At 33.2% G+C, this 26,797-nt stretch overlaps 1 long non-coding RNA gene and 1 pseudogene across 1 annotated transcript; one reads left to right on the top strand and one right to left on the bottom strand.

Moving 5' to 3' along the window:
* Nucleotides 1-4,526: 4,526 nt before the first annotated feature.
* On the top strand, nucleotides 4,527-10,242 carry LOC145630882 (uncharacterized). The gene is made up of 2 exons (XR_014112298.1): nucleotides 4,527-4,926; nucleotides 9,994-10,242. It is a non-coding gene; the product is annotated as an uncharacterized LOC145630882 (long non-coding RNA).
* Nucleotides 10,243-25,826: 15,584 nt separating this feature from the next.
* On the bottom strand, nucleotides 25,827-26,558 carry LOC145630881 (dirigent protein 22 pseudogene; annotated as a pseudogene).
* Between the last annotated feature and the right edge of the window lie 239 nt (nucleotides 26,559-26,797).

Genomic DNA, 26,797 nt, shown 5'->3' with positions numbered 1-26,797 from the left:
CCAGCTGTTGCATCCACCATTGAGTCTATATGAGGGAGAGGAAACGGGTCTTTAAGGCACGCTGTGTTTAGATATGTGAAGTCGATGGAGAATCTCCAGGTTCCATTCTTTTTGCTGACGACAACCACATTAGCTAGCCAATCTGGGTATTTGGCCTCCCTTATCTTCCCGGTATCTAGCAGTTTCTGAACTTCTTCGTTGATGATCTGGTTACGCTCTGGTGCGAATTTCCTCCTTTTCTGCTTCACCGGCTTTATGTTGGGATCCACATTTAGCTTATATGTGATAACTTCCAAACTAATACCCTTAATGTCTTGATGTGACCATGCGAAGCAATCTGAATTATCTCTGAGGCACTTAATGATAGCTTCTTTCTGCTCCAACGATAGTGCAGCTCCGATTTTGACCTTTTACTATGGCTTTGACTAATCCAGCACTACTTCATCTAACTGTAACTCATCTGGGTGCTTGGGTGCTGGATTTTGCAGTAATTGCTAGATGGCAGGGCCATGAGGTTTTAGGGCGAGCTGGTAGCATTCTCGCGCTTAATTGCTTTCTGTCTCCTTCAACCACTGCTACTCCCCATGGGCTCGGAAACTTGAGCAGCTGGTGATAGGTAGATGGGATGGCTTTCATTATATGGATCCAAGGGGTTCTCATTATTACATTATAGGAAGTTTTGCAATCAATCACGTAGAACTTATGCATCATATTAACACCTTTGAGTAATGTTGGCAGCTGGATCTCTCATAGAGAATTCATAGGTTCACCATTGAACCCGACAAGAAATGTGGACCTCTTGATGATATCCGACTCTTTGAAGCCGACTTGATCTAACGTGTCTTTGAAAATTATGTTAGTTGAGCTTCCGTTATCCACCAGTACACTCTTCATTTTGCAGTGACCAACATGGAGGGAAATAACCAAGCAATCATGGTGCTCGGGTTCATTGAACCTGCTTTCATCAAATATGACCTTCATTTCATCTAGCATTTTTTCTTCTCTGGTAGGATAGGTTTGGGAGATGCTGGAGGCTGAGGTGCCGACTCTTGCTATCCTTTTTGCATTGGAATACGTCAGACCGCTGATGCTAGATCCTCCTGATATTGCACTAATCACGACACCTGGAGTAGGTGAAGCTGGTGGACCTAGCAAGGCTTCCCGCTTGACCTCAGGTCCTTTTCCCTTTTTTCCCAGGAAATCTTTCAGGTAACCCCTCTTTAGTAACCAAGCCACCTCTCTCTTAAGACTGTTGCACTCGTCAGTCCTATGCCCATGATCTCCATGATACTCGCACCACCTGGACTTGTCTTTCTGGTGCTCAGGTTTATCGCTCTTCCTAGGCCAACTTACGGGTTTCCCAATATCCTTTAGAGCGTTCACAACTCCCACTATGTCTGTATCAAAATCATATGAGCTGATATTTGGGTGGTACTCTATTGCTGGGCTGCTGGAGCCTTCACCTGCTGCCGGATCAAATATGCTGTGCACATTGCTGCGCCTTGGCTGCTAGCTATTTTGCCGGGGTCCGAAGGTTTGATTTCCGAAGGATTGATTTCCTGAATACCCAGTTGGTCTTCTCTTGACCCAGCTTCCAACATGCTCATCTTCTTTGACGCGGACTTCAGCCATTGCCCTGGTTCCAACTTCTTCAAATGAGGCGCAAGGATATCTGGTCAGCTCATAATATCATCTGGACCTATAATTAGTACCCTTGCGGAAGGCCACAATAGCAGTTGAATGATCACAATTCTTAATGCTGACCATTTCCCGATTAAACCTGTCCATATATTGCCGAGTTATTTCGTTCTGCTTTTGGACTATCTGGTGTAGGTCACTGCTTTGCTTTTCCAACTCTCTGCTGGTAGCAAACTGCTGGTAAAATTTATTCACCAAACTTGAGAAGCTGGCGATGGTTCCCGGCTTCAGTTTGATAAGCCACTGGAGTGCAGGTCCTGAGAGAGTAGCGCCAAAGGACTTGCACATAGTGGGCTCAATGAGTTCCCACGGGATCGATAATTGCCACATTTTCTGCTTGTACTGGGCCCCGTGATCTTGAGGGTCGGTGGTTCCATCGTACAACTTTGGGAAAGAGGGGATACTCAACTTTGTGGGAATACGCACTCTAGCAATTTCCTCCATAAAAGGGGATTCAGCGAATCCATCGTGAGATTCATATACTACAGGTCTAGGAGCACCTGGTAGCCGGGTCAAGAGCTTCATCATTTTCCAGTTCTAGGCCTTAAAAACGGCGACTTCCTTGGCCATGGGGGTAAGATTTCCACCAGATTGATCCTTTTTATCTCGAGGCTCTTCTCTTTCGTCTTCTCCTTCAGATTCGTCAGAGGAGACCAAGGTGAACTGGGGTATGTCACTGATCCTTACCCTTTTCTTTTTGCTGCTCTTGACAGATTCAAGTTCCTTAGATAGCTTCTCCAAGGATGCTTGGGATTCGGCCTGAAGCATTTCCAATGTTGCTTTGGACTCGACCTCGAGCTTCTGGATCTTTTCCATGGAGGCTCTCAGTTCTTCCCGCAATTTCTCGATTAATGCATTTGCATCCGGATTAGGATCGGGGCTTTTAGCCATGATGAGGGACGGACAAATTGACCTAACTGTGTCCCCACAGACGGCGCCAAACTGTTTTGGTAAAAAAAAAAACTGAGTAACAGGTTCGACCTGGTTCGCAATAGCTACAACTATATTAACTTTACAGAAACTACTGAAATAGGTTTCTAAAAACGAACAAGAGGAAATCACAGAGGGAGCAAAAGGGGAAGGGAAGAAGACACACAAGATGATGACGTGTTGAGGATTTTACTAAAACAAGGGTCACAAAGATGAAGGAAATTAACAACAATCGAAAACCTTCGAGGCGTGAACGATATCACTTTCCCAAAGTAATATTTCGACCCTAATTAAACACACCGGGTATCACAAAATTTACTTGGAGATACAACTAAGACAACCACAATAGTGTGTAGTTTATTTGTGGTCTAATGTAAACAAAACTTTTAATAATTTATGATGATGATAATACAAGAAAAACGAATGCAATACAAAAGAATAAAAAGAAAGTTACTGTCTTCTTTCATCATATGTTACTAGAACATATATATAGCAAAGCAAATAATCTCCTAGCACCGTTTGGTAAATGTCAGATACTTTGTGATGTCTTGTATGAGTGGATAATGACAACCATTCTCAAGAATCTTAATTTCCATTTAAGCCAAATGATGCAATATAATTTAGTATCACAAGTCCACAACTGTCACTTGGTATTACTTGGTCTTAACCGTCACTTAGTATTATTTGGCCATTTGTGCCAAATGATACAAAGCATTATATAGCCAAATCATACGATTAAAACCAAAGACAACAGTTAATTATAGTCATTTGCTTTAACTACTTATTTATTTAATTAATAATACAACACCTTAACCTAAGTAAATTAATTAAATAACATGAAAATAGTCTACAATTCTCTAAATAATTCAACATGACGCAGAAAACCCCAGGAATAAGGGTAAAAACTGCGGGTGGCTATGAGTCCACCAATCTACTAAGTAATTCGGTTGAAGAGGTTACAATGTAGGTTACAGATTGATAATGGAATGATAATATTGCGACTATGATATTATGATTGTATTTAGTAATGAGACTTCAATAATTTTGTGATGCACTTTTACCATGGATATGCTCCTATTTATAGCCTATAGAATATCCCAGAAGTCCTCAACTGCTCTCTCTGTCAATCCCTTGGAATTCGGAATTGAGGGCCAAAGTTGTTCCTATTTTCTCTTCACGTCTCCATGTCTTCTTCCTCCACGTTTGAATTGGTCTTCTTTAACGGCAAGACTGCTTGAAGTGATTCCTATTTCCTTGGAAGGAATCTTGGACCCTTTTCTATTCGGAGATTCTTAGGAATATTCCCTGATAATATCTTTAGCCTGCTTGGTACCTGAATGTTAGCTATGCAGCTATCATCGACCTGTCTTATGCCAACATAGCCTGTAACCTAGCTTCCTGTAGAACATAAGAACTTAGGGTGAAATTTTAGGTACAATAATACGTAAAAAAAAAAAAAAAAAAAAAAAAAAAAAAAAAAAAAAAAAAAAAAAAAAAAATCAATTTTATAAGTTGAACACATACAAATCAAATCTTTGTATCATATAATAAATTGAAGAGCATAAAAACATACAAATTTTGCATATATAATCAACACATACAGAAAATAAAACCAATCAAATCAAAAGAAAAAAAAAATGAAGTTACCAAGAACATAAATCACTTTAAACCTCGAAACGAAACCTTATGGTGAAAAAATAAAATCCGAGCACTGAGAAAAAATTATAAGAACCTATGTTTTTGGAATTGCCAAGTATTAAATGAAGGGATTAAGTTTTTTTTAGAAGAAATTTAATAAAAGGTACATAATGAAGGGATTAAGTTTTTACTCTGGTGAGTTAAACTTAGGTTAGTTTGTCGGATTGTTAACTAGAGGTCTCCAAAGATGAAATAAAAAAACTAAGGTCCCAAAAGGTGAAAAAACTAAAAACTTATTCCCCATTCTTATAATCTTATACTTAACTCATGAAAGTCGTTGTTAAGTTCTTCATTGAAGCTGCTCTATTATTGCTCAGAATTCATTTATTTATCCGACAAAATTACAATATTATCCACCTATTGACTTAAAATGACGAACATACCCCAGATACAATACATATTCTTGTATTTTCTCCTATACTAGTATTCCTAATTTTTTACTTCTAAAAAAATAAATTTCGAAATAACTCCTGTATTCCTCTCCGGCTGTGGTGCGCACCCCTGAACGCCACCACGCTCGACGCCGGCCTCCATCCCACTACGCCACCTCCCACCCGTGGCAACCACTAGCAGCAGCAATGTGTTCCTGCAATTAAAGAGGTTAGTTTGCCCTTATTTGATTTGTTTTACTAATGTATAATTGATGTTCTAATTGCTAATTAGACTCAAAATTGATTAGTATGGTTTCGCTTGAATTTTTTTTTGTTTACCAATTTATGTCAAACCACTAATTGAATTAAATTAATTGAGTCATCTATTGATCAAATGTTTTTCGAGCGTACCGTTTCTTATTCTTTGAGAGTGTGAATTACATTGGTTCCGTTTCTTATTCTTTGAGAGTGTGAATTACATTGGTTATTTATCTTGCTTGAATGGATTAGAAAATGATGTGGAATTAAATTGAAATGAATTGATTGATATGAGAAAATGTTAGACGATGATGGTTAAATGAGTTACAATTGAGTTATACTTTTAATATGACGGTTGGAATGATTATGATAAGTGGTGATTGTGATTGTATGTTTAGAACTCTCAAGTCACACAAAAGTTAGATTGAAGGGTGTGTAGACTAGAGATTATTTGAAATAGTTGAGATTTCAGGTGTACATTCGGTTCTTGCCATGTACACCGTACACCTCTACAATATGGGCCTGTAGGTTATGTTATTTGTTTACTACACTTTCAAGGAACTTTAGATCTACAAAGGGAAATATAACTGGTGAATATAAGATATTGAAATAGTTTGGTTGATATTTATATAATTGGTGAAGTAAAACAATTAAGAACCCTAAGAACATGTGTAACGGATCTCCTTGCAATTATTTGCGTCCTCCGTTTCATATTAATGAACACATTTCTTTTAGGTATGTTTTTTAACACATAATTTCAATTACTCCCTCCGCCCACGATTATCAGCATCAAACGTCTTTTTTGCGGACTCATTGGCAAAACTTTTAGTGGAGTTTAATTAAGTTTAGGTGGGTTTAATTAAGTCGTAAAAAAAGGAACGAAATTGGAGAGAGAAAGTGGTCCCATATGTTTAAGTTTGTTAGTGGGTTAAAGTGAGTGGGAAATAGGAGAGAGAAAGTGGTCCCATATGTTTAAGTTTGGTAAGATGGTGTTTTTACACTTTAAAATTTACTAAAAGAGGAAAGATAAAAAATTGTTGTGCATAATAGAGAGCACCCATTTATAGCAAATGTTGCAGAAAATTTCAATGTGTAATATTTGGAAAATAAATGTTTGAGAAGATTTTAACTAGACCTTACTTTGTTACATTTTTTGTTAAGAATAAAGCACAAAATGAAATAACTTATGCGAAGAGTGCCAAAAGTTAACATGTGGTCGTTAAAAAGAAATGGAGGACTTGTTAAATAGAGCAACAACAGATACCAGTGCGGACTAATACATTTTGAAGCCTGTTGAGTCACAATCTGTTGAACGAGGAAATATTACAACATCATTTAAGGGTGGGCTCCTCTTTTTATGCTTGATGTTGTTGCTTCTTCTTGTATTTTTTATTAATGAAATGTCACGACTAGACCTGGTTATTGGGAGGGTTGGGGCGGGTCAGTGCGGGTTAGTAATGGGGCGGGTCACTTGCGGGTCACTTGTAATTTTTAAAGGGTCAGGGTTGGGTCAGGGCCAAAAGGGTTAGGGGCGGGTCAGGGTTTGGAGTAAAAATAAAACGGGTCATTAATGGGTCAAGAAGTCGCAGAGTGCCAAAGCAGGCGGAGTACAGATTAGTCATTTCAATATTTCTTCTTTATAATGTAAAGTTCCATAATTGTTTAAAAAAGAAAAAATCTAACAACTACATCCCAACACCAGGTCATTGCAAATCGTTTTAATAGCAAAAAAATACACTCATCAACTTATATTGTAGATTTGATTGTTAATGATTTTTAAATCTAAATTTTTGAAGTTGATAATTCAAAGAAAGAAATTGGATTTTTAAAATTATTAAGAAAAGAATCTTGAAGAAGGATTTAAGGTTGAGTAAAGTAATAGCAGGCAACGGATCTTACACATCGATGAGACGATGAATCTTCCGGCGAAGCAAAAGGTTTGTCACTGTATATCTGTATTAAAGAGAGGAGAAGGAAAGGAGGAGAGAGAGAGTTCAACTTTTATTTATTTAGGTGGCTCTTTTAAGGACCCTATATCTCTATTTTCATTTTTATAGGGTTGTTCACGAGAGCCCATTAATGACCCTTTTAGGAGAGGCCCTACACGAGCCCTGTCCAGTTAAATAATTAGAGGGTCATAGCCCTTTTAATTTGGCCCGACCCTGGTGCCCATTGGACTACCCTGTCCAATAACCAGGGCTAGTCACGACTACTCTTTGATCATTAAAGACATCAACAACCATTGGGTATTTTTTTTTCTCGACAGTTAAATTTTGTTAATTATTTGTATTATCAAAAAAAGCAATTCAAAGTTTAAACTTTTAGGCCCATTCACTACAAGCAAAGAAAAAAAATCTAAAGTTAAGGGTTTATCACGTGAAAGTGTGAAACTAGGCCAACTTCTACAGTTATCTTGTTCATAACTCTATTTGAACTTTGTTCTTCAAATGGCTCTACCTTTCCTTTGCCTCCGCCACTATTGTTAGTGTTGAAACCCATTGTAGCCTACTTATGAGTGTCCCACATTGGAGAAAAAGGAGATGTAATTCCACTTTATAAGGTAGAGGAGTTACTCCTACTATAGCCAATTGGTTTTAGTATGGAAGCTCCAAAGCCTAGTTTGTGGACCAAACTCTCCTCCTACTTGTTCGGGTTGCCCAGGCCCATTTCACATTGTTTCAAAATTTAACATAGTATCAGAGCCCAGGTTTGTTGGGCCGTTTATAATTGGGCATTTGTCAAGCCACTGGTTAAAGGGCCTCTATTGGATGTTCATTCCCAAAGAGGATATATATTGTACCTTCTGGTATGCTCTAAGTTCTAAGGACACTCACAAGTGAGGGGGAGTGTTGAAACCCATTGTAGCCCACTTGTGAGTGTCCCACATTGGAGAAAGAGGAGATGTAATTCCACTTTATAAGGTAGAGGAGTTACTCCTACTATAGCCAATTGGTTTTAGTATGGAAGCTCCAAAGCCTAGTTTGTGGACCAAACTCTCCTCATACTTGTTCGGGTTGCCCAGTTCCACTTCACATTGTTTCAAAATTTAACAGTTAGGAATGATCTCTTCAATTTTTTTCTCTACATGAACTTTATTTTTAGGAATTGCTGGAGTTGGAGAATCTAGATGCAGGCTAGGACCTCCCATGCTTTCCCTTCTTAAATTCTCATAAACCATGTGTGATTTATTAGGATAAAGAAAATGAGGGTAGGTGGAATGTAGTGCATTTGAGGGTTGAATGGATTAACAAGATTTGGTCCATAGTAAGGTGGTAACTTGGAAGTATTGCTGCATTTTGGGCATTTGTAATACTTTGGATTGGATTTTGGGAACACATATTTTTAAGTTATGGGAATCTCCAATAAGGATAAAATTGACTATATAAATTTTGAGTCATCCATTATACTTCCTTCGTTCCCAAAATTTCGGCTTGTGTATTTTAGACTCTTGTTTCAAGAAATGCATGGAAAAAGTGAATAAAGGAAGATGGTGTAAAAAGGTGGGTGGGTGGATGTAAAAAAAAGTTGAATAAAGTAAGAGAGAAAATGTAAAATGGTGTATATAGTGTGGGATAGGAGGAATAAGATAATAAAAGGGGCTTCCGAAAGGAAACAAAGTAGAAGAGGGTTGATCTTTTTGAAATGACTCAAAATAAAAATCGATTTTTGGGAGACATATTGAGTATATATATATATATATTTTATACTTGTAATGTGTAAAAAGTATTTAAGAGTAAGAGATAATTGGAAGTTTTGTCGGCATTGTGGCTCATCTGTACTGTTCTATTGCTATATATAGATATAAATCTATTAGCAAATGTTGAGAACAAAATAACCCAACGGTTTAATTTTGTATTGAAGTAGCTGTTGATGTCCTTATAATCAACGAACCGTTGTATTATTTTATTAATCAACAAAAAATGCAAAAAGAAAGGAGTGCATCTAGGCGCATAGGGCCTATGTATTTTGCATGCACATAGGAAGACAATCTGGAGTTCGGTGGTACATTTTCTATTTTATTTTAGTATAGTGGTACATTTTTGTGTACTACTATACATGTATAATGTACCATTAAAGTATAAGTTATTTAAATAGTATTTTTTATGTACTATTATGCATGTAATGGTACTTTTTGTCATCAAATTTTTCACCTTCAGATTCCCATTATTTACAAAAATGTCATCCTATTTGCATCCTTAATACATAGGGACTATGCGCCTAGAGTTTTCCAAAAGAAAGCAGGAACACGCATAAAAACTGGAGCACACTCTTCCCACGTGAACTAATGCAGCTTTGGCAATCTACAAAGATTCAGCAGGCTACAATATATGTTGCTCCACATCAATACCTTTCGTTACTCTATTTATTAAAGAATTGCAAATGCTCTTACTCTCAGTTGTTAATTTGTTATTTTAAAGTACTAAATAGGGTATAGGGGTGTTATAGAGTTTTTGGGAAGAAAGAGGATGCGTGAGGATGGAGGAGTGATAAGGGTTTAACTATTTAGGTTAGGGTTGAAGTAGTGGCCAGCGGAAGTGGAATGTTGTCTGGGTGATAGGGGTTTCAGACTTTCAACAGATAGAGAAGGAAAGATGGTGGGGCTAGGTTTGTGGATGACAAGATCTGCCTTCTAGTTGATCTGCTCTGCTCTTGCTTCATTGCTGACATTTGGGACTCCATAATTTTTGACATTAATTCTGTCCTCTGGCCAAACTTCTGCACAATTTCCAAATTTCAAAGACAATATTTTTCCATTGATTTTTTTAGCTGAAATATTGGAGTTTGAGTGATGTTGTCGACAAATGTTAGTGAGATTTTGGCTAGATAACTGGCGCTTGGTGGTAGTGTATCAATGTTTGGTGTGAGAAGCTAATGGTGGTAGTGATTTTACATGTTAAAAAAAATTAATTGTAACTTTTTATTTATTTTAGTATTTTTACCGATGCTCTCTTTTTTTCACAAAATTATACTATGTTGACAGAACTTAGAACTTTGATAAACAATATCTTAATTATATATATTTGGGTGGTTGCGAAAGGGTTGCAGCGAGGGATTGGAGGAGATGGCAAATGTGAGAGAGTTGCAGACTTGCAGCGAAGGAGGGATGGCGGATGCTGGAGCCGTCGTGGAAGGGGAAAGCGGATGGGAATGGGGCTGTCAGGGAGGGGAAAGCAAGGTAGATTTTTATTTTAACTAAATTAGGTCCTGTGCCATGCACGGTAATTTTCAATAACTAATTTTAATATTAACACTATATAATTATTATTTTTATTTTTTTACTTTTGTATGTTATATTCATACCAATTAAATGCCGAAAAAACAACAAAAATGACAGGAAAAAATACAATAAGAATAATCAACATGACATTTATTATTGAAGTATCCATAGAATATTAATTAGTTGAAATTCTAATAAAAAATCCTTCAAGAAAATAATAATTAATAGTATCATTTGTTAATTTGGTATTTGTATTTAACATTATTAATCCCGTAAGGAAAAAAAAACCTAACATAATTCAATTAGTAAAAAGGGCTCATTTTCACTAACAAACTAATTATGTCATTTGTATTTATTTTATTTAATTCCCTTTTTTTTTTAATAATGTTATTCTTTTCATTGAAAAATAAATGAATTATACTCCATATAACCATATAAGAGAAATAGACTATATAAGAGAAATAAATTAAATCATTTCTTACATCCCGTAGATTAAAACCAAAATTTTCGTAACATACCATTCACTCCAGCAGCTATACAATCGAATATTTGCTTTACCCGTCGTATTCACCAAATATTTAGACACAATAACAACCTTATATATATTTGACCCACCACTATATACATTTTCCTAAGCAAGACATTGTGACAAAAACAATTACATAGTTACATACTTACATACAACTAATCAACAACTTATAGAATATACAACACAAATAATTAGATATAGATATTGGTTAATTTTTATATGAATGAAATATATATATATATATATATATATATATATATATATATATATATATATATATATATATATATATATATATATATATATAATTATTTTTTTGAATAAAAGACAAATTTCATATACTACTCAATCCTGTATGTAATTTTTTTTTTTTTGCGGACATGTATTCTTATACTATAATTATTTAAAATTTGAATATTAGCATAACATTAGTAAAGAAATATGAAAATTTAATGGTTTTAGAAATGAGAATATTCATCATATAAATTTCATTAGAAATCTATGTTAATAAAAAAAAAAATTAAAAATTGTACGGTATCTTTAATTATTATGTATGCATAAATTTTTGGCATAATTATTGTTAGAAAGATATGGTATAACTCTTTTTTAGAAAAAAATGTTACATAAGATATATATTTTTTTTAATCTTAGTTAATTAATTAACTTTAATTTGTATATTCACACTTCATAAACTCTATATTAATATAAAATTGAATTAGATATGCTCCCTCCGCTCCTGAAAGTTTGACTCATTTTGCATTTGTGCGGTTTCAATAAACATCTTTGACGACCATGAATATTTTCAGCTACGTATAAGTGAATATTATAAAAAGTTGATATTTGAAAATTTTATCATAATATGTGGTCAAAGTTATTTTATTTTGACCACATGAATATTAATGATAGTTAAACTTTCAGAAATGGAGGTAGTATATTTTATTTTAATTCTAAGTCAATTTAATTTATTCACCATGATTCTTTAAGAGGGGTGAGGTCAAGTATCATAGTGAATGTCATATTGAAGAACAATATATTAACCTTTACATAATATAGATATGTAATATGACCTTGAAATGAAAATTGTAAAGACTTATATGACTATGACTTGGGCTATTATTATATAGATGATAATACAAAAAAAAAAAAAATCTTATTTTATTATTTGAATATTATGATTTGATTTTAATATTTTTAGATTATTTTATTTTTACTGTATTTTTAGAATATTTTATTTTTACTGTATCATGTTACCATTATAATTCTAGCCTTTTTTTTTTTTTTTTTTTTTTTTTTAAATATTTCTATACTTTACTATAACAGATGCTTTGATCATTATGCTCGTATCATGTAATCCGAAATACTTGTATAATTATTTCCTTTTCTCATAGCGACAAAAGGCAATTTCCCAAAATATAATCCTAACACTTTCTTTTTATTTGAGAAATAATATTTATAGACTTTTTTTTAATAATACTTTAGGTAGTTATTTAGAATACAATGCGTGGTTCCTACACCCAGGTGTACCATGCACATGGTACACCTGAATTTTGAATTTCAAATTTTAAATTTTAAAATTTTAATTTCATTTTCAAAATGTTATTATCCAAAATACTATAATTAGTTCCTTTTCTTTAAAAAACATATATATATATATATATATATATATATATATATATATATATATATATATATATATATATATATATATATATATATATATATATATATATATATATATATATATATATATATATATATATATATATATTATATTATATTATATTATATTTCATATGTTTTCATATTTATTTTAATGATTGTTCTGTGTACTTTTTATGACGCTCTTTATATGACTATATAATGTTCTTTGTAAAAAAAATAATTTTTATTCTCTAAAATTATTTCACCTATGAATAACTTAAGATTTCGTTTTTAAATTTCAAAATTTAAATTTATAAAATTTCGTTTTCAATTTTTTTTTTTTTTAATTTCGTTTATTTTTCACCTTTAATATATATAGTTACAATATTCATTTTAGGGATGGTATAAATAATTTTTTGTGATGTTCTATATGTGATTTAATAATGTTCTCTATTAGAAAACGTGATGTACTTTATAGTTGTTTGTAATGTACAATTACTTTTTAAAACTATATCTTTTTCCTTATGTCCATAATTATATCATATAATGATTTTTATTAGATTTTTTGATAGTTTATTTTAATTGTCCATGTTTTTTTATTGTAATTGCAATGTACTTTTATCGTCACATAATGTTCATTGCTTATTGTGAAATGTTCTTTGGATTTTGTCTTTGGATCGTGGTAGGTATATATATAAGTTATGTTCATTACATAATATTATCATGTTCTTTAATAATATTACGGATGTTCTTTAGATCTGAAAAACAATCATCAATAGAGGAGATCTCAAAAGAATATCGTCATCAACCTTCACGATCCTGATTTTAAAAAAATATATACGTAGTTAGTGATTATTAATATTATAAAAAATATATAGAATTAATAAATGATATTTATTTAAAAATACAGAATAAATCAAAGAACATCGAAGCAAAGAACATAAAGGATAAAAATAAAAAACATTCATATAATTGTTCAATAACTATAATGACGAACATAAGTACAATTTATAAAGAACACCATCTTCAACATTTGACAAAATATAAAGAACATCATCTTCAACCTTTGACAAAATAAAAGAACATCATCTTCAACCTTTGACAAAATAAAAGAACATCATCTTTAACCTTTGACAAAATAAAAGAACATCATGTTCAACCTTTGTCATATGGATCTCAAATTCATAAATATCAAAATTGAAATAAAAAACAACGATATTTTATAATAATCGTGCAAAATAATAACGAAATATAATCAACCTAATAAGCAAAATTCTGAAATTGAAATCATAACAAATAAAATCAAATTACCTTCTCCGATCCGTCGATTACAATGTTATCATAATTTGCTCTGTATTTTTCTCTCTACAAAATTCTCTATAAACTTTATTCTCTCTTAATTCGAAATAGAAATATATATGGTGAAATTTAATTTTGAAAGTTATGTAAAAATGGAGAATATCACGTTGAATCCCATGAATTGTGGAATAGATTGATTTTTTTTAAAAAAAAAAAAAAAATAATAACAAACTGACAGCTTGCAAATGAAATGTTAAAAACACATCATTTGACACTAGGTGTACCATGAGCATGGTACACCCTGGTGTACTATACAATTTTCATTTAGAATAAGATATTTAGAATATTTTTTTATATGGAAACATAAATGTATAATTAAAAATAATTTTTTTTTTAAAAAAACAGCGAATCATAAAGAGACATTTGTAGTCTCACATTGAGACGCTTGTCTTTTAGTATAATATATAGATAGATTCTTCTAGTAGCTTCTATTATTACATACTTTAAAAAATCAAGAAAAAAAATAATATAATTTTGTTGTAATAAACATATGTAGTATATAATACATCTTTCCTAAAAAAGCTCCATAAAACAAATTATGTTAAAAATATTATTTTATACTTTTTTTTTGCTTAAATTTATAGTTGTCGATTTGTTTTATTTTAGAAAGATACATCAAATCTTCTCTTATATGATTTGTTTCTTAATTAGAATTAGAATTTTTTTTTTTTAAAAAAAAAAAACCCTAAGGACAAAAAATGACACGTGTCATTACTGGTTTGTCTTTTAATATATAGTTATTGATTGATTGATTGATTTTTAATAATAAAAAAATAAGATAGACCAATAAAAATTTGACACATGAAACAACCTAATAAAAACGGTTAACTTAAGAAAACCAGTCAAGGATTGATAGTGGAAGATCCATGTAAAATGTGGGATTGTTTTTGGAATTTCAAAAGGCGGGATTGTTTATGAAAGACATACTAGGCGGCCCTGTTCTTTTGAGCTTTTGGACAGAGGAGATCAGATTTCAGCAGAACGGAGCAGATTTCAGCAGAGCAAAGCTGATTGAAGCAGAGCCGAGCAGAGCTTATTATTATTATTATTATTATTATTATTATTATTATTATTATTATTATTATTATTAGGAAAAATTGAAAAGAATAATCCCACCTTTCGCCCATCTGCTCAAAATAATCCCACCTTGTCGAATTCCAGAAATAATCCCACCTTGTAACTCCATCTATCTTCCCAAAATGAACCTTTTACCGGTTTATGAAATTAGTAACCTGTTTTAGAAGGTGACTTGACACTTGTCACCTTCTAATTGGTCCTAATTTTAAATAATTAAAAAAATAAAACAATTAAAAATAAAAAAAAACTCCCAGCCCCACGACCACCCTATTCATCATCGCCACCATTACAACCCCCTGCCGCCACCTCTTTATCACCACCATCACAACCCCCTGACGTCGGAAAAGCTAGACCAACCGTACCGCCGGTAGAACAGCCGGACCAGCCACCTTCCTTGATCCCATCCCCTTCTCCGATTCCCTCCCCTTCTCCGTTCCCCCTTCCACTTCCCCTTCTCAGATTCCCTCCCCTTCTCCCTTCTCCTTCCACTTCCCCTTCTCCGATTCCCATGGCAGCGTTGTGTGAAGTAATAATTCGTCGTCGGGCCCATGGCAGCGTTGATCGAGTTCTGGCCGGACATGGACATGGTTGCCGAGAAACTCCAATTCGAACGAAGTTTCTAATTCAGGTGGGTTTCGATTAGAAGATTAAGAGGGGAATTGGACATGGTAGCCCCTTCTCTGACAATTTGGGGTGGGGATTAAACCTCAGAGCTTGACAAAACGGAATCAATGGCGGTTGAAATCTTGGGTTAGGTGGGCTTGGTTCAGGTGGCGGGGCGGCGCTGCATCTTAGGTGGACGTGGCTCAGGTGGCTGGGCTGGGCTTGCATCGTGGGATGGTGGTGATGGTGGGAACTGGGAAGGTGGTTAGTTTAGTGGTGAATTGGTGATGGTCATGGTGGTTAAATGAAGAGGGGGAGGTGGAAAATGGTGGGGGATAGGCGGTGCCAATGGTGGGGTGGGGTGGGTTAGGGGGTTTGGCATTTTTTCTTTCTTTTTTTTTTTTCTTTTCTTTTCTTTTTCCTTTGTTTTATTTATTAAAAACAAAAAATTTACCTGTTTAAATGGTTGTAGGTAAAAAGGTTCATTTTGAGCAGATGGGGTGTTAAGGTGGGATTATTTCTGGAATTCGAAAAGGTGGGATTATTTTGAGCAGATGAGCGAAAGGTGGGATTATTCTTTTCAATTTTTCCTTATTATTACTATTATTATTATTATTATTATTATTATTATTATTATTATTATTATTATTATTACTATTATTATTATTATTATTATTATTATTATTATTATTATTATTATTATTATTATTATTATTATTATTATTATTATTATTATTATTATTATTATTATTATTATTATTATTATTATTATTATTATTATTATTACTACTATTATAATTATCAAATATTAATTATTATTATCATTATTATTATTACTATTGTTATTAAATATTCAACATTATTATTATTATTACTATTATAATTATCAAATATTAATTATTATTATTATTAATATTATAATTATTAAATATTTATTATTATTATTTTTAAATATTAATTATTTATTATTTTTATTATATATTAATTTTTAATAATATTATTACCATTATTATTATTAAATATATATTATTTATTATTAGTTATTATTATTGTTATTATTATTATTAAATATTAATTATTATTATTATTAAATATTAATTATTATTATAATAATTTAATATTAATTATTGTTATTATTAAATATTAATTATTTATTATTATTATAATAATTCAATATTAAGTATTATTTTTAAGCAGATTGAAGCAGAACAGTTCAGCATAGCAGAGCAGTACTAAAGAACGGGGCCTAAAGCTAGGATTATTATATTCCAATTTTCCTAAGAAAAAGAGGGTTACCATTTCAGTGTTACACAAGCTGGAGGTAACCATTGAGAATTTTTTTTTTTTTTTTTTTAATATATTCATTAAGCTCCATTTTATAAATTAGAATAACCTCCATAATGATTAAGACAGACAGACAGTCATGCTTCCTTACAAAGTCGGGAAACATCAAACATATTCTAAAGTTGATGAATGAGGAAAAAGGGTTAATTTAGAGAGGAGGAACAATGATTAATTGCCCTAATTGGCAACTGTAAAGTGTAAAGTATTGTTAGTGGCTTCGATTTATTTCTTTTGGCCTTCTACTATTAATCTATTACAGATGTTTGCCTTTTTTTTAAGGCTTTAATTAATATCAATAAAGCCTTCGAAAGGAAGCAGCGCAGGCCACACAAAGTGCTTCTTTGAATAAGACACTGCCCCATTTGCCTTAGGTTATACTCCTAAATAATCATGTTATATCTTGAAACTATATATAGAATTGTCGCAGTGGTTGCTTATACCATCTCCAATGAGACTCATAGAAGTTTTTTTTAGAAGAGAGAAAGAAGAGCATTTTTTTTTTTTATTAGGTAACGGATATCAATTAGTTAAATTAATATTGAAAATTAGATAACATAAAAGAAAGTTATTAAGGTTAGATATTTAACTTTGAGTCTTAATTGACAAAAATGTAAAACGCTAATCAATTTTATAAAAAATTTTTTTAGAGAAATTTGTAAAAAAGGACCTTTTAAGTGGTCGAATTTTTGTAAAAGGACATTTTAATTGAAAAGTTGTGAAACATGACCTGTAAATTGTATTATGTTTTTACAGGGTACTTGGATGAGTTTTTTGGTGGTCAATGCCAAAACTCCGGCGTTGACTTTCACGTGTTAGTCACGTGAGTTAAAAAAAATAAAAAATTATTTTAAAGGCGGAAAAATGAAAAGGGTAGTTTGAGAATAGAGGGAAATTTGGGGTGGGGGGAAATTATTTTTAATTTTTAACTCACGTGACTAACACGTATGTGAAAGTCAATAGCAGAGCTCCGGTGTTGACCACTTAGAAAACTCACCCAAGTATGTGAAGTACCCCCTAAAAACATAATACAACTGAAAATGTCCTTTTTCTCAACTTTTCACTAAAAAATCCTTTAACAAAAAGTCGACTATTTAAAAGGTTATTTTTCACAATTTCTTAATTTTTTTATTTATTCACTTTCTGGTTAAAATAAACTCTAAAAAAAAAAGGGAGTTTTTTCTAAAAAAAAAAAAAAAAAAAAAAAAAAAAAAAGGAGGGAGTTTGGAATGGTGGGTCATAATGGAAAGTGACTTTATGAGGCATTTCAAACCGCTCACCATGAGCAGCAATTGGTATGCCTCACAAAGTCACAAATGTAAAAACAAAGTCATTTCATTGATATGCTCCACACCACTTTTTCCTCTTCTTTTCTCTCCCAACCAAATTTATCTATACTTATATACTAAAGTGATCCCTATAGTTATCCCCTAATAACATGAGTCATCACCTCATAAAAAATTTTCCCACAAAAAAAAATTGTTACTTTTTTTTTTAAATAGTTCTAAACAATTGTTACTTTTTTTTTTAAAATAATTCTAAACCCGTGCTATGCACGGTTTTACAATAATATTTTACTATTTGTTTATTAGAAACTATACAAAACAAATCATTAGATGTCAAAAAAAAAAAAAAAAAAAAATTAAAACAGTACAATAAATATTGTGATATACCATAAAGATCTATTGTACTCTTTTCTTAATAAAAAAAGTAGGGAAATTCCCATTGATACACTCCAGGTATTGACTTTTCTCAGCGGTACCACATTTTTTTTTTGACTTCCTGCTGATACACTTGAGGTTTTGACTTTATAATTGACGTGATTAAGTCTGTTAATAAGACGTTAATAACTTATTTTATTCACATTTTAGGCTTAGTAATAGATGAAATGACTAATATACCCCCATTTTAATGTTGCCGTTATTTCCCTCCAACTTCCCAACCCTTATTCTCTCCCTATAAAACCCCACTTTCCCTCTTCTATTCTCCATAAAATTTCCCCTCCATTTTTTCGAGCTCACCTCTTCTTCTTTTCTTTTTATTTCTGTTGGTCCCTGCTGTTCTGACATGGCTGGTTCTGCAGGCAGTGGTTCCTCTTCTGGCAGCAGATTTGGGAGGTCCATGTGGGTGAGACGAATTCAATGCAATTGTAATCCACCAAGACTTGCTGATATTAGGGTGTCTGACTCAATTTCGAATCCAGGGAGGTCATATTACAAGTGCAGGCATTGTGGTTTGTTCATGTGGGTTCCTGAAGATCAAATTATAGCCAATCATGAAGAATCATCCAATTTGAGAGTATTAAGAGAGGAATTTATTGATTTCACAGACAAAGCATATGAGTTTGCAAGCTATGTTTATATGGTTGTTAGAATTGCTCTAGTGACGTATCTTATTTTACTGTTTGTAACCCTGAAATGAGCATTGTGTATTTAGTTGCCATGTACTTCAGAGACTAAGTGTACTAGGAACAAATTATAAAAGTAAGGTTGTATTTTCTTGGTTTTGAATGAAAATGGAAAAATAATTTGCATTTTGATTGAGTAAGGTTGTATTTTCTTGGTTTTGAATGAATCAATCATTGAGATCAACTAAAATTAACAAGCTGAACAAAATGGCATCAGTTGCCAACATTCATTAAAGTCTGGAAAATCATTCAAAATGTGGCCACCATTCTTAATATAGACAAAATGGCATAATTCTTCAACATTACCATGTAAGTTCAGCAAAAAAAAAACCAAAACATATAGAGTTGACTACAAATTTTGACTTTCTATCCAAATCACCAAAAAAAGCATTTGCTACTACTTTGCAAAACAGAACACTTGCTAGCTTTGAGAGTTTCCTTGAGACATCTGGATTGGTTGGCTAGGCAACTGTGAGGCTGTCAGCACTGTTTGTTGCTCAGCTGAGGGTCTGCCCTTCTTTCCCTTAGTTTTTTTGGTTGAAGCTGCTGCTTGAGATGCTGAAGGTTGAGTTGCTGCAGACTGAGATCCAAGTGCTTCAGATTGCTTTGCTGCCTTAGCTGCCTTTGCTGCATTACTTTGGTCTCTGACCCTAGGGTTCTTGATGACAACAGGCTCATTTTTCTTCAACTCTTTTCCTGTTAAGCCTCCCTTGCAAGTTGTCTTATTATGCCCAAAGCAACCACATTTGCTGCATTTCACTGTTTTTGACCTTTTTCCAGGTTGCTCCTCACCTTCTTCCCTCTTTCTGTTCCTGCTTGGTCTTCCAATTCCCCTCTTCATCTTAGGAGGCATGATGATTCTACCTGACTCATCTGCAGGCCATTGCTCTGTGTCAGGAATTGGGTTGATGCAGACACTGTAAGCTTGCTTATAAGTCTTCACAGAGTACCAGGAACTGACAAAGTCATGTGGGTCCAACTTGGCATCAATGCAAGCCCTAATGGCATGCCTACAAGGCACACCTGTCAGTTGCCATGCCCCACAAGAACAAACTTTCTTGTTTAAGCTGAGAGGAAATTGTGATCTTCCCTCATGAATTTCATATTCACCTGGGCTGGACTTGAATACTCTGCATTTTGAGCTAGCTTTTCCTATTTCTTTCACTAGCTTCACAATTTTTGGATTTATGTCTTCATCATTCCAAGACTTTGCATTCTCCATTCTTGTTGCTATTCTAACCATACATACCCTCCTTATTCCTGCACAACATTATCTTACTTAGAAAAACAAACCAAATCAGAATAAAATGACAATGTTAATACAGTAAGAGGTGGGTTAATACCTTCTAGCAAAGTCAAAATAGGCCTACACCTATTCACCCCTAGAGTAGAGTTGAAGCTCTCTACAAAATTGGATGTATTGGAGTCATTGCAAACATTTGGGTCAAATGCATGCTTACTCCACTTAGACTTCTCTCCCAATTCTGCAAACCAAGTCATGACATCATCTCCTCCTGCTTTCTGCAACTTCTCCATAGCTTTCCTGAATGTGAAAGCTGAAGAAGCATTGCATGCTCTCCAGAATAGAACATACATCATAGGGCCTGGAAATAGCTTCTTGTAGTTTCTACTTAGATGCCTACAGCAGAACCTCCTGTCAGCTTTTGGCCATACTTGTTCTAGTGCAAGTTCAACTCCCTGAAACAATGATTACAGCATGAGCATTTGTATGTTTGCATATCAAAAAAAAGAGAATGAAAATTTGAAAAAAGCAACAAACACTTGCCTTTTGCCTACCAGAAATAATAGTCCAATGCTCTCTTGATGAATCTTTTACAATGTTCAGCAAATGCCAAAAGAAGTAGGTCCATGACTGCTTGTCTTCTTGGCCAACTACAGCATATGCTATGGGGAAGATCTCATTATTGCCATCTATTCTCACAGTAGAGAGCAATACCCCCCCATAGTTACCTTTGAGGTGGGTTCCATCTACACCAATTAAAGGTCTAACACCCCTTAAAAGACCTTTCCATTGTCCAGTGAATGATATAAAAAGGCTTGAAAATTGAAGCTGTTTAGGGATAGACTCTGTTTCATTCCATGCACAAAAAGCCTTGGACTCTGGGTTTGTTTCTATGCACATCTTAGCATACATTGGCAGTAGTCTATATGACTCATCATGCCCTCCAAACAACTGCTCAATCACATAGCTCTTTAACCTGTACAAGGTTGACTGCCTCATGTAGATGCCATATCTCTGAAAAAGGAGTTCATTGAGTGCTTTCCCAGGAATGTCTGGGTTAGCCCTGATGTCTTCCATGACTTTCTGAGATGCCCATTTCACATTGCAGATGGGGTTGTAAGTCTCTAAGCCCCTGCAAGTGTGTATATTGGGCCATATTTTCTTGATTGCCCATGTTCTGCCATCTGCCAGTCTGCTGGCATGCAATCTCCAATCACAGCATTCAGATTGGCAAACTGCACTGTATCTCTTGTTGTCAGCATACTCTACATTGATGGCAAACCTTTCTTGAACAGCAAAATCTTTCAGAGTGTCCTTGAAGTGAGCCTTGTCAGTAAAAATCATCCAAGGTCTGAGTGTTATTTTACCAAAGTCAGCATCCTCATACATCTCACCATTCTTGTACAATCTCTGAAAATAATCTTCATCATCTTCATCATCAAAAAAATCAAACCATTTTGATGGTTTCCAACTGTCCTTCACTTTTGGAATCCTAGTTACTTGTGCTAGCTCATCTGCTGGAATAGAACCCTTTGGTGCAACATCTCCATCAGAATCCTCATCTTCTTCACCAAGATTGAAACCAGGATTGGGTTGTGTCTCTACAGACTCAGAGCTGTCTACAACAAAAGTCATCTTTCTTCTAACTCTAGAATCACTTGTGCCTTGCACCTCACCCACATTGTCCCCAGCACTACTGCCCTCACTCATATTTACATTAACCCTAGAAACTGATCCTTGCAGCTGGCTCACTCTGTCACCAACACCTAGCATCCTTTTCTCAGTCACAGTTGATCCTTTCACTAACCCCTTTCTTATAGCTGTTGATCTAGGAACCTTTTTCCTAAACACAGTTGTTTGTGAAGCATTTGTTAATGGGTCAGCATCAGAAGCATTAGGTGTGTCAGTTACTGCCAAAGGTGAAAATCTAGGACTCCTTCTAAGTGGTAAACCCTTGAAGACTGTGTTTGGAGACTTGGGAGATGGTGGTTGCATTGGGGATGTTTTAGTTGTAGCTTTCTTCTTACCCTTTGCTGCACCCTTAACCTTCCTAGAATTCTCTATCTTTTCCATACTTTTCTCAAACTCTTTTCTACCCTTGGTATACTCAGTAGCAGATTGATTTGTTTAATCTTGGGGTGACTCATAACCCTCAGTATACCTAGGTGGAGAGGACTCATTATTAAGGTTGATATCCTCAATAGAAAGGGGAGGTTCAGTTTGGGAAGGGTCAAAAAGGGGAGGTTCAGTTTCAGGAACAAGTTGATCTGTTTCAATTTGAGGGGGTTGTTCATTTGAGGGTGCAGTATCAGAAGGTTGATCAATATGGGGTGGTTCAGATTGGGAAGGTGCAGCAAAAGGTTGTGCAGATTTGGACTTGTTCCTTAGCCTATTGGTCATTCTATTCAAGGCACTTGGTTTCTTAGCAAAACCTACCCAAATGTGATAAATCTCACACTCACCTAGGGTGTGAATCATCTTAAAAAGATCAGCATCATCTAGTAAAGGGTGATTCTTTTCATTGAAACCATAACCAAATGATGGGTTGACTATAGGAAACTCAGAGTCTACTGCAGCAGTGTCCTCAAAATCCATAACCAAATCAAGCAAATTACATCTATCTAAGTCAACAGCAAGATCAACATGCTTATCAAAGTAATGAAACCTTAACACAACATCACCCATTCTGCAAAAGAAGGTAAACAGTATACACACTTACAACATGCATATAAATTCAAAATCATATCCAACAATCCACAACATTCAAATAAATTCCAAATCAGGTATCCAATTACCTATAACATGCACATAAATCCAATTCAGGTATCCAACAATCAATCAAATAAGCAAATACATTCCAATTCAAGTAAATCAATGAAACAGGATCATGTCATTTCATCCAAATTAAATACATACTCTACATAAATAATTGAACACACATAATCACGCACCTAATATACCTGAAAAAAAAACCCTAAAATCGCACAAATATACAACATTTACATCATGAATTTAACTTAAAATCGCAAAGAAAAAAGAACATCACAACTGCACCAAATCATGCAAAAATGAACAGTAGTAGTGCTAAAGTACCTGAATTGTGCTAGATTATCCTCTAATGATTTTGTAGACCAAAAAGATCAGCGCAATTCCCTTGCAAAACCCTTGGACTTCGTCGTGAATGATGCAGAGAGCAGAGGAGAGAGAGATGAAATTTGAACAAGGAGTTTGTTTTGTGTCAAATCGACATAAATGGAAGGGGAAGGGGTTTAATTATGGGTGATGGAGGGAAGGATTAAAAGGGGGCATTTTAGTCTTTTCACCTAATCTCAGCTTTTAACCTAGAATTACTAAGTTATTAACGTCTTATTAACAGACTTAATCACGTCAATTATAAAGTCAAAACCTCAAGTGTATCAGCAGGAAGTCAAAAAAAAAATGTGGTACCGCTGAGAAAAGTCAATACCTGGAGTGTATCAATGGGAATTTCCCAAAAAAGTACTCACTATTTATGTTGTCTTGGTTGATAACCAAAAAAATAAATAAATAAAAATAAAATAAAAAATTGATGATATCCTAATAGTATTTTAATTTTACGTAACATTTTATACAATACCACTATATTTTTTAACTTTATTTTTTAATCATCAAAAGGGTGAATGAAAATTATGGTTTCTGTGCAACCATTAATTGCAAAATAGAAAAATAACTAAGGTAATGCCATATCACAACTATTTAGGGATAATTTGGGGATATGTGGTAAAAATTCACTTACTAAAAAGAGAAAGTAGGAATGTAATTTTGAAACACTAAAAAAGGAAAGCAGGAATGTAATTAAGGGATAAAGGAAGTACTATTTTCTTAATAAAAAAACTACTCACTATTTATAGTTCTGGTTGATAAATTAAAAAAAAAAAAAACCATTTTGATGATATCCTAAATAGTATTTTATAATTTTATGTAACATTTTATGCAATACCACTATATTTTTTTAATTTTATTTAAATTATTATTATTGGATATCACTCCATAAGGCAAAAACTTCTCCTTTAGATATGCTAACAAACTTATATCAATACCAAAAAAAAAAAAAAAAAAAAAGGAAACAAAGTATTTTGGAGGGAATTTTTTTTATAGGGTGATGACACGTGTACTTAGGGGATAACTACGAGAATTACTTTGGTACATAAGTATATATAGAAGTATAAATAGATTGTTGTTGAAAGAAGTCTCTTACTATATCTTAGGGAAAAGTTTTGGAATATTTAGGGAATGATACCAAACAATAATAATTTAAATAAAATTAAAAATTATAGTGTTAAAATAAGAAATGTTATGCAATAATAAGGCAAAAGCTAATGAGCGCCCCCGGGACGTTAGATAAATTAAAAGAATTAAAAGTGGAAATATTAGAGTAAAATTAACATTAATTACACCGAACGACGCGTAGTGGTTTTGTCATGCATTTTTAATTTAATACCATTTCAACCAATATAATGATTCCTTATCTAACGCCCCGGAGCGCTCGTTAGCAAAATCCTAATATAAAATATATACTACTTAAATATTATCAATAAGTGTTATTATTATTATTATTATTATTATTATTATTATTATTATTATTATTATTATTATTATTATTATTATTATTATTATTATTATTTGTTATCTCCTCCCAACTCACATTAATTATATTACAAATTTAGACATTAAGATTAATCTTTTGTATATCACAATGTTTATTAAACTTTTTTTTGTAAAGGTTTTTAATTCTAATGATTTTGTTTTGTAACATTTCTAATAAACGAATAATGAAATACTATTGTAAAACCGTGCATAGCACGGGTTTTGAATTAGTATTACTACTTCAGTTTCTTATTATGTGCAATAAAGGAATATTTTATGTCTCACAAATAATACCTCTTTGTTGCCCATAATAAGAAACGAAGGTAGTATAATATTTATGAGACAAATTAACCACTATTACTTTCTCATGACATTAGTATACTTCACAGTCTCACTATTGAAAAGTTATATGTTACAAGAGTTGTTAAATTGAGAAGTGGGTTGACTATCACCTTTGAATATGATAAATAGCTAATTTTGTATTTCAATACTCGAAATTATATCTTACCAGTCACCAATGAAGATGGTCTTAGTTCATCCCTTTCTTCCTTAAATTAACCAATTAGAAGAGATTTGATATGTGGATCGTTGATACGTGAATGCTAATTTAAAAAATCAGCATTGTCAACGATAATGTATAGACAAACTAGTATATTGGAAAAATAAATATAATAAAATAAAATAAAAACCCTCTTTTCTATAAGTTACCTGATATAAAATTAATTCATAATTGATTTTTGCCCAGTTTAGCTTGGTATTTCATTTTATCAGCCACTCTGAATTTAAATATCAAAAATTCGAATCCGAAATCCGATCCGAAATCCAAATAACATGAACAAATTATTCCACATTCAAAAATAAATAAAAGTTTGCAACCACTTGAGTAAAACATAATTATAACCAACTTGAAAAAAAAAGTACTAATTAATGTTGAACATAAACATTATAATCAACAATACTAGCACCACTTTTATCCAACATTGTAATAGTTTTAGCTTGTGCATACCCTGTAGCAGACCTAAACACACCACTTCCACCAACAACACCCATTTCTCGTACTTTACTCATCACTTGATTTCTTCCTAACACACTTATGGTACTTCCATTATATTCACCCTCTACAAATACAAAGTTCATTATCATCAATAGTCCCTGTTGCTTAAGGTCCGCAAACCCGTACATTCCTTGCGCGTACCCTATGATTTTTGAGTCTTTTTCGGGTCCTACGGTCAAGGGATCATCGAACATAACAAGCGCGCCAAAACCACTTGGGGTTTTGTCCGTGATTGAGGATTGGGCGATACGTCGCGCGGTCAGGTTAGGCCCTTTGACGTAGTCGTGCCAGTAAAAGTGTAGATGGGTAAAGTGGTGTTGTTTTTTAAGACCCATTTCTTCTTTTGTTATGGATCTTGAGAATGCATGATTTTGTGGTATGAAGAAACTTAGGACTAGTAGGAAAGAAAACAAGGAGAGTTTGGGAATAGACATATTTTGGACAAAAAAATATGATAAATTTAAGTTAGTACGTAAGAAGTAAGTTGTAAGAATGTTGCATATATATAGAGGATGATCTCGAGGAGTTGGTGAACTTGGCAAAAAAATACAAGATACGTGGTCCATAATATGGTTTATATGGGGTTGTAAAACTCTTTGGTGGTCCATCCACTGGGGTTAAGCTTAATGGTGTGTATGTACCCTTTTTTCATTAATTTGAATATGAGAAACTAGTTAATACAGACGATCAAATTAGTAAATAAATTGGTGTAACACTGTAACTTATCACTTAACTTTCAATGAA

This window comes from Chenopodium album, chromosome 5 (genome assembly GCF_948465745.1).
Source record: "Chenopodium album chromosome 5, dcCheAlbu1.1, whole genome shotgun sequence".
Lineage (NCBI taxonomy): Eukaryota > Viridiplantae > Streptophyta > Magnoliopsida > Caryophyllales > Amaranthaceae > Chenopodium > Chenopodium album.
This window is presented reverse-complemented; position numbering and strand designations above follow the sequence as displayed.